Source organism: Ruditapes philippinarum, unplaced genomic scaffold, assembly GCF_026571515.1.
Source record: "Ruditapes philippinarum isolate M1 unplaced genomic scaffold, ASM2657151v2 ctg25_1_1_1_1, whole genome shotgun sequence".
Taxonomy (NCBI): domain Eukaryota; kingdom Metazoa; phylum Mollusca; class Bivalvia; order Venerida; family Veneridae; genus Ruditapes; species Ruditapes philippinarum.
In genome coordinates, this window is record NW_026852675.1 from 248,894 (window position 1) to 259,228 (window position 10,335).

General features: G+C 33.4%; 1 long non-coding RNA gene across 1 annotated transcript; it reads right to left on the reverse strand.

Annotated features, from left to right (window-relative positions):
- Positions 1–517: 517 nt before the first annotated feature.
- On the reverse strand, positions 518–2,024 carry LOC132720758 (uncharacterized). The gene is made up of 3 exons (XR_009624384.1): positions 1,923–2,024; positions 1,209–1,380; positions 518–582 (listed from the first exon to the last, which is right to left on the reverse strand). It is a non-coding gene; the product is annotated as an uncharacterized LOC132720758 (long non-coding RNA).
- Positions 2,025–10,335: the final 8,311 nt, after the last annotated feature.

The following is a 10,335-nucleotide window of genomic DNA, read 5'->3' on the forward strand; positions in this document are numbered from 1 at the left end:
ATCTTACGAATGGTTTCAAAAGGAATACGTGAAGTTAAAACCGTGATATAAAAAGTTGACAAAAACTGAAATTCAAGACGTAAACTCAATTTGTGATATTTTATAAATAAAGTTGTAATAATTGATTTGTACGGTGGACGTTAAAGGGACTCTATATAGTGCGTTCATGAGATGCAAGACAACTGATTTTTGTTCGATTTGATTAGATGTTTTAACACACATCAATTCATTTTATTCACAAAGACATTTCTAAGTATTTTAAATATTTCTTAATCATCTTTTGCATATCTTTTTGTTTTAAACATCCAAGTAATTCTATTTCAGAAATTTAAATTGTATATGTGTATGTTTTTAAACTTTAGTGGAGTCTCTTTTAAATGAAGCACATATTTGTTACAGTGCAAATGTATTTAGAAAGATCACCAATTGTCATAATATTAAAGATTGTCTTTTAATTAAACATCATACGAATGAGAAATTTTACACAAATGTCTCTTAGATTAAAACATCACACTTACCCGGTCTTCGGCAATAACCTTCCTTGAACCATCTTTGTAAACAATTCTGTATTTTGTAAGCTTGCTAAAATTTAGAAAACACATGACTTGTTGTTAAAGTATATAATCATCCATTTTATTAGATGTTAAAGCTTTTTTCACATATAACTGGGCAATTAAGATTTGTTTTATGCTTATACTGGCAGGTCATATAATCATCCCATATTCGTGATCAATCGTTGTAGAGCAGGTAACAAGTGTCGTGTGATAGACGTATAAGTCACCATCTACCTTTACTTCAGAGTTGTTTTCTGATCCTTCAATGATCATTGATTCCAACAAATTTAGTGCGGACGATTGAAAACCGTTTAAGCCGGTGCTAGGTTGCGTGAGGGATATTGCACTTTTCCCTCATGAACAGGCTCATTCAAACCAATTCTGCAATTCCATGTAATTATGCTGCTTTATTTCCTTCCAATGAAATTCCCCTTTCCCAGACAGTTAGATGCATTGGTAAAATATAAATAAGACAAAAATAAACGATCATCAAGTAATAAATAATTATATGATAATTCAATATGGGAGAGAACACTCATTAGCTTTCATACATTTCTGTCCGATCCCAAAATGTATTGTGTAAATATTGTTCATCATACATAATGTAAATTTACCGAATAAATATGTTTAAACAAATATAATAAAATGTCTTACAATTTTTTATCAATGCAGTCAGCAAGGGTAAGAACCCAATCGTCAGAGAGTTGTACACCTGCGCACACCTCGTCATTGCCGAATTTTATATACAGTAACCAATTTTCTACTGCCTTCAAATTGCCAGCTTTTTGGGGTCGTATCTCTTGTGTCCCGACGCTGTTTATTTGCCCTTTAGATACCATATATAAGAATATCATGTGTGTTACTAAATTATAATATTCGTAAATTCATTGTTAATGCATTTCAAACCAGACAAAGTTAGTTAAATTCATAAATTTCAGACTTCACATTTTTGTGATTAATTATGTACATGTTTATATATTATATATTGTAAATATATTTGTCATCATAAACTTAACAAGTGCAGCTAACGATTGCAATATGTCGTAGCATTTCATTACATGTGCTTAATTTAGTTTATTATTTAAGGTGACTTATAGGCCCATTGGGCCGGTAGTTGACTTATTTTTTTTTTCAAAATATGTTCATATTGTATGTTGTAACACATGTCACTATAATCAAACATATATCTATATCTAACATATAAAATACAAATTCAAAACGTAAATTCCTGTCGGATTATCAATCAAGTAATCTGCTACCCGCTTCTGTAATAAAATAATATTATTCTAAAGTCAATTGCTTTTTTAACTAAAAGACGAAAATATAAGTATTCGTATAGTAATTATCATAAACAATGAATATACTTACATACAATGCACATAACAATAATGTTAAAAACACCCATTTTGTCCATACGTGTGTATAAACTAATGAATAACTGCCACAGAGTCTCCAGACAGCATTATTTATATCTTCATTTCAGCATGTCAACAGAATAAAATGCCTTAAACCAAATATTTTATATCAAATAATTGCTTTTTAATTGAATAAATTATTTTTTTACATTTATTCTTGCGACATGTCAAATTCTACAAAGGTTCAATTTTCGGACACTGAATGTGTCATTTAATTAGTAAACGTTGCAATAATGCAGACCATTGTGGAAAGTACCTTAAGCTTACCACGTTCGTTCCTGCAATTAGTTTTATAAATTCTATTCCACTGCCAATTATTATTCTATATAAGGTTTTGTTTCTTTTTTTAATATGTAAATTAAATTTCCTGGGACCATTTCGTTTTGAGTTCAAACCCCGTCAAGAGCAAGCCATTGTTTCCTTTGGCAACAACCTTTACACCATAAAATTGCTCAATAATGGTTGGTTTCAGGGACGGATTTGAGAGTGTTTCTCAATTATTGATCGGATGAATTGCGATTTACAATCACTATTTGAAATAAAAAAGAAAAGCTGTCCCTGTGTTTAACTGAAAATTGAAAAAAAATAGATACCGACTCCGGTTTAGATAATCAATAATATGATGTAAAAACAAATAAAATAAAAAATGGTATTTAAAATTAAGGTAGATGCATACCTTAATTTAACTTTTGTGCATATATATTTTGATAGGGGCATCTGAGGCTAAATTGTTCATCGAACCGGATTTCAAACCACTTGCCTCCCTCACCCCCATGGGTATGGTTCAAAAACCAACAGAGACATTTGAGCCGTGTCATAACAAAACCAACATAATTGGTTTGCGACCAGCATGGATCCATGCTGTTCGCTTACCAACCCTATTACAAGTAGAGAAACTGATAGCGAACAGCATGAATCCTGATCAGACTGCGCGGATGCGCAGGCTGGTCTGGATTCATGCTGGTCGCAAACCCACTATGTTGGTTTTGTCGTGACGCGGCTCAAATGATGTGATCTTCCACTAGTAAAGCTGTAACATCGCCGTAAACACCAACCACAAAAGAAAATAGTTTATATAAAAGCATCGTCAAAAGTTTAATACTTTGTTAAATTATTTCTTTACATAACTCCCTAAAGGCATTTAAAAAAAAGATTTTCATTTATATGACCTGTTTTTTTAAAATATTTACCATGTTTTGAACCATTCTTACATAAATATTCAATTATTTTTTAGCTTCAATAACGAGATAATATCTGCTCAAATATCTCATATCGTTTGTGACTTTAATTAAAACAGTTTGATGAGTTATATAAACAAAGAATTACACGTGTATATATATACAATTAGAATATTGTTTAAAGGCACATTATGCGTCAGAAATGCTATCATTTTTATTTCTCAAAATTTTAAATATTTGGTGTCTTGTTACAAGTTCCACAAAAAATACTTATTTGCAATATAAATGAACTATTTTTGCATCTTTTGCTTTGCTGGCAATTGGTATAATTATAATGAATTAGTATTTTGTATGGAAGTCAAAATACTATTTGTTTACATTTTTCTACCTTTACGACACATTACTGCACATTCAGCACTACTTTCTTCAGCTGTTAAATATCCTACATGTTCTAAATCCATTATTAAAACATTATTAAACATGTGTTTTACATTTCTAAAGTATTTAATAAAAAAGGATTTCTGAGGCATAATGTGCCTTTAAATAGTTAGAATCACTCCAAGTTCCGTACATGGCTATTTTATTACCATACATTGAGAACTGGTATCATTTAGTGTGATAACAACTAATTTATTACAACTTGGCCCCCAAACATTGAAACATTGGTTTCATATATTGTAAAAATGAATTAATATATCGAAAATATGGATTCATATGATGATACCTGCTACTGTGGTACTATACATATAAGACTTAGAGACAACAAACTTATAAATTATATTGCTAAAATGCATACACACACTGACAATAGGGTTTCATATAAATTATTGTAACCGTGGATTAATATAATTGCTTTATAATGTAACCAACGCCGTGTATATTGTAATTATCATGATATGCTGATATAATTGTCTATGTCAGTCGGTGGTACTTTCTTAAATCGTTCGGCAATAATATATCACTTTTCCAAAATAAGATTTATTCGAAGGTATAGGTATTTTATCCAAATATATTGTTAAGTCTACTACAGATAATTTGGAAGCATTATCAAACATTTGTCACTACATTCAATCAACTGATTTAGCCATTAGTATCATATAATCTTGATATCTAAGGTAACCTCCCAATGAATTTCTACTTAGTTCATTGCTCAGCTTTCACACGTGGTCAGCAATGATATGCATTGTTCTATAAATAATCAGTTTTAAAGGCGTCTATATAAATCACTTTCGAGTTCGCCTCCTGGGACCAACCAGTACTGGTATCATGTGAAGTTACACGGTTGTGTACCGTGTAAGGCTCGAACTCATGATCTCTGGGTTGGGAGGCAGACACATTAAGCATTAGACCACCACCCATCTCAAATAATATTAGTATAATTTCACACAATCTTTGAATTTTTAAATGAAGATATTAGCAATACATTAAAAAAACATGAACCGTTATATCTTAATACATATGATAATTTATCAATTTGATGATCTTACGAATAGATTAATATGAACTATTGACCAACATGTATTGTGCTAACTATTTTAGCGTAGGTTGGAATATTAACCTGCGGATATGATAAATAATTAACTCAGTCCATATCAATGATACAAAAGAAAGCAAAAATGCTTTCAATATTGAACCAATTAAAAAATCAAATGCCAGCGGCCTGTTCATTTCTCTTTTATTAAGTAAGATAAATATTTAGCTAAGTATGCTTGAAATATTAAAAATTAAATCAATTATAAAAAATATTTAGTTTTATATGCAAAGTAAATTACAATAAATTTGTCAAACGCAATAACAATTTCAATTCAATTCAATTCAATTATTTTATTAGCATATAAACATAAACATGTTCATCGCCATACATTCAATTGCGGCGGTTACATACAACATGAGAAGAGCATGAGTATTAATACATCTATATCATGTGTATATTAGTAGTATTATTCTATCAACATATATTAACATTAATACACCAATAGCATGTGTATATAGTAGTATCGTTATATCGACATATATCCCACACAATGTTTATATAAAACATAAACAGTAACGAAAAAAACACAACACCAAAAACCAAAAATAACAGGAAAAAATTGATTTGATACACTGACCTACATTATCGTGTTGATTGTCGATTGGTGGATACTTTACTGTCATATGCATGATATACATGTTAGTTTGATTTTGCACGTGAATTCAGTGCCATATAATGTTATCATTTTTTTCTTGTTATAAAAAGGCCAAGGTATGAGATCAATTAGTTTCATGTGGCTACATTGTAAAATACAAATACATGATCATTGAAATAGGTAACTAACACATATTTCTAAATAAAGCATATCATCCGGTACGTTTCTTATTTGCTATATAAATAAATTTTGCAAGTTTACACAGAATACTTGTTTGATTTGAAGCTAACTATCCTTTAAATTTTTGTAAAGATGGCCAATTGCAATAATATTTTGGACAGACCAATACAAAGTGATATTCGTCTTCTACTACCTTCATATTGCAATACACACATTTTCTATTACAACGTTCTATATTTCGAAATCTACCTTCCTCAATAGCTAATTTATGAGCTGAACAGCGTAATCTTGATAGAGCAATACGATGATTATTATTAACAACACAAGATAAATATTTTTCCTGACATATGTTTGTTTTAATTTTCTTATATGTACTTAGTTTAGGCATATTATCTAACATACTATAAAAAACTTGATAATATTGATCATATAATCTCTCAACAACTTTATCTATTTGAACTCTAGTGACAGACATATCATTCCATAAATAACTAAAACCTAGTTCATCAAGCAGATTTTTCACACCCGAAGCCCAAGATCCCAATGAATTAGTATTAACTTGATTGATGAAACATTTATATATCAATGTATCTTGGGAGTTCAAAATTCTATACCAATATTTCAATATTCTCCCTTTACGAACAACATCTAATGGAACTCTACCCAGTTCACCAAGAACAGCTATATTTGTAGTTTGAGACCTTACACATAATAATTGTTTACAAAATTTAATATATACCCTCTCAATATCAAGGGGCCTTATGGAATCCCCATATTTCGCATCCATAATTTAATATTGGTAAAATCATTGAATCAAATAGTTTAATCTTCTCGTTAACACCAAGTGGTACAACATCAAATAAGGAGTTCAATGTAAATATGGCACGAAGTGCTTGTTCTGATAAAGCTTTTTGAGCATTATAAAATTTACCATTTCCTGTCAAAACTACACCTAAATAACAAAATTTACTAACAACATTTAACCTTATATCATCATGATATAAATCAACTTGCTCAAACCTATTTCCTAATTTAAAAATCATAGCAACTGTTTTTGTAGTATTTACAGTGACATTCCACTTTAAACAATATGACTTTAATTTATTCAATAATATTTGCAAGCCATTAGACGAATATGAAAACAACACAGTATCATCTGCGAACATGAGCATAAATATTTGCAATTCTTCTAAAGTTATTGTATCAGCCTTATTATCAGCAATATACCTTTCCATGTCATTTATAAACAGTATAAAAAGCAAGGGAGACAATGTTTCGCCTTGCTTAATGCCCATATAACTATCAAAATATGAAATTAAACAAATTAAACAGAAAATTAGTACAGTTGAAGAAATAAAAAGAATTGTGAATAAAATTCAATTAACAGTTTCTGACCTTGATTTAAAGTTCAACTCTCTTGAAACTCGATAGGACGCAACCGAAAAATCATGTGAATTTGTTTCAAAGCAATTTGAGACACATATCAATGAACTTGCTCATGTCAAAGGAGATATCAAAAAAGTACGGAAGGCTTGTGACACTCTAGAAATTAATTCAGAGACAATATCTTCTACCACCGCGGAATTCGACGCAAGAGTGACGGAATTAGAATCCAAGACAATGCACGAAAATCTGATGTTTTACGGCATTACCGAGAGGTGCCGACGAAAAATGCATTGAACTGGTTAAAACCGTCATGAGGCTGAATCTGGAAATAGCGGACGCAGATGCCACTTTAATCGAACGTGCTTACAGGTTTGGCAAAAAAGAAGTTACCAAAACTCGTCCTATTTGTGCAAATTCCACTACCCTCGGAAAAAAATCTGGCCAGGAACTTATCTTTCGACAAGGCAGACGCTTTGAAAAAGACTAAATTGGGAATATGTGCACAGATTCCAAAGGCCATACGTGATGCGAGGAAACCCAGCTACCCAGCAATAAAAGACGCAAAAAATAATGATAAAACTGTGAAATTTATAGGTGCTAAACTTTGCATTGATGGTAAGAATATATTACCACAGCAACACATTCAAACTAGAGGTGTCATGCAGACAGTAAATTAAACGTTTTGGCATGGAATATTAATGGTTTAAAAAGGAAAATTGTTGAAGAAAATTTTATTTCATTGTTGTATGTGAGAAGTTAGCAGTTAACAGTGAGCTAAGCAAAAAGGCATAACGATTTATATAAGGAAATCAATGATCTGCTGATATGCTCAACTGGGTAAGCAGTCTAGCAGAGCATTCCAAAATAAAGTGTAGAATTGCTCTGCTGGTATGCCCAGCTGGCTAAGCAATCGAGCAGAGCATTCCTAAATATAGCGTAAAAATGCTCTGCTGGTATGCTCAGCTGGCTAGGCAATCTAGAGGGGCGTTCAAAAATACAGTGTAAAAATGCTCTGCTGGTATGCTCAGCTGGCTAAACCATCTAGCGGGGCGTTCCAAAATATAGCGTAAAATGCTATGCTGGCATGGTCAGCTGACAAAGCACTCTAGCGGTGCATTCCCAAATATAGTGCGAAAAATGCTTTGCTCGTATGCTCAACTGGCTAAGCAATCAAGCAGGGCATTCCAAAATATTGTATAAAATGATTTGCTGGTATGCTCAGCTGGCTAGGCAATCTAGCAAGGTATTCCTACATAAAGTGTAAAAATGCTCCCCTGTTATGCTCAGCTGGCTAAGCAATCAAGCGGGGCATTACAAAATATAGTGTAAAAATGCTCTGCTGTTATGCTCAGCTGGCTTAGCAATCTAGCGGGACATTAAAAAAAGTGTAAAAATGTTCTGCTGGTATGCTCAGCTGGCTAAGCAATCAAACGGGGCATTCCAAAATATAGTGTAAAAAATGATCTGCTGGTATGCTCAGCTGGCTAGGCAATCTACCGGGACATTCCAAAATATAGTGTAAAAATGCTCTGCTGTTATGCTCAGCTGGCTAAGCAATCAAACGGGGCATTCCAAAATATAGTGTAAAAAATGATCTGCTGGTATGTTCAGCTGGCTAGGCAATCTAGCAGGGCATTCCTAAATATAGTTTAAAAATGCTCTGCGGAATTGCTCAGCTGGCTAAGCAATCTAGACGGGCATTCCTAAATATAGTGTTAAAAATGCTCAGCTGGCTAGGCAATCCAGCAGAGCATTCCAAAATAAAGTGTAGAAATGCTCTGCTGGTATGCTCAGCTGGTTAAGCAATCTAGCAGGGCATTCCTAAATATAGTGTAAAAATGTTCTGCTGGTATGCTCAGCCGGCTAAGCAATCTAGCAGAGCATTCCTAAATATAGTGTAAAAATGCTCTGCTGGTAAGCTCAGTTGGCTAAGCAATCTAGCGGGGCGTTCCAAAATATATAGCTTGAACATGCTCTGCTTGTATGCTCAGCTGGCTTAGCAAACTAGCAGGGCATTTTTAAATAAAGTGTTAAAAATGCTCAGCTGGCTAGGCAATCCAGCAGAGCATTTTGAAAATTTGTGTTAAAATGTTCTGCCGGAATGCTGAGCTGTCTAGGCAAACTAGCAGGGCATTCTTAAATACAGAGTAAATATTTTTCCTCTTTTTATCCTTATGCATTCACTTGTAATCCTTATGCCTCTGAAAATTTTATTTTTGTTGCGAGATCTATTTCACTGGTCTTTGTCTGCGCCTTAGACTGTCATCCTCAAAGACTTCCAGGCTTTTGGTACAAATGGATTGATAGCTTATTTTGGGTTCTAGTAACCCTCAAGAGTCCATTTCGTTGGTCTGCAGCTGAGATTTGGCACTCGTAGACTTTCTGAAATATTTAGTGCCAATGCAGATAATGACATTTTTGACTTCTACGGAACCCTCAAGCGTTTATTTCTTTGGTCTGCGACTGGTTCTGGGACAATCGCAGACTTTCAGGAATTCTTGTTGTCAATGCAGATAATGACATTTTTACATCAAAAGGACCCTCCTGAGTCTATTTCGTTGGTCTGCGACTGATTCTGAGTTGGTGACAATGCAGATAATGATATTTCTGACTTATTGGGACCTTCCTGAGTCCATTTTGTTGCTCAGCGACTGATTCAGCGGCACTCACAGGATTTCAGAAATTTATGATGTCAAGGCAGATAATGACATTTTTTACATCTAGGGACCATCCAGAGTCCAATTTTTTTGGTCTGAGACTAATTCTTGGGCACTTGCAGACTTTCAGGAATTTTTGGTGCTAATGCAGATAATGACATTTAAAAGTAAAAATGTTCTGCTTATGACTAAGGGGTCCTTAAAATTAAAAAATGTCATAATCTGCAATGGCACCAAACATCCTGAAAGTCTGCAAGTATTAAAGAATCAGTCGCAGACCAAAGAAATGTACTCTGGCGATTCCCTAGAAGTCAGAAATGTCATTATCTCCATTGGCATAAAAAATTCCTGATAGTTTGCAAGTGTCCCAAAATCAGTCGCATACCAGCAAAATGAACTCTAGTGGGTCGCTAGAAATCAAAATTTCATTATCTCCATTGGCACCACAGATTCCTGAAAGTCTGCGTGTGTCCCAGAATCAGTCTCAGACCAGAAAAATGGACTCTTGCGGGTCCCTAGAAGTAAAAATTGCCATCACTGCTATTGGCGCCAAACTTTCCTGAAAGTCTGCGAGTGTCCAACAATACGCCGCAGGCCAATGAAATGGATTCTTAAAGGTCCCTAGAATTCAAAAATATGATTATTTCCATTGGCATCAACTATTACTGAAAGTCTGCAAGTGTCTCAGAATCAGTCGCAGACCAACAGAATTGACTCTTGAAGGTCCCTAGAAGTTGTCAATATCAGCATCGGCACCAAAATTCCTGAAAGTCTGCGAGTGTCCATCAAAAGGTCGCAGGTCAATGAAATAGTCTCTTTAAGGTCCCTAGAAGTCA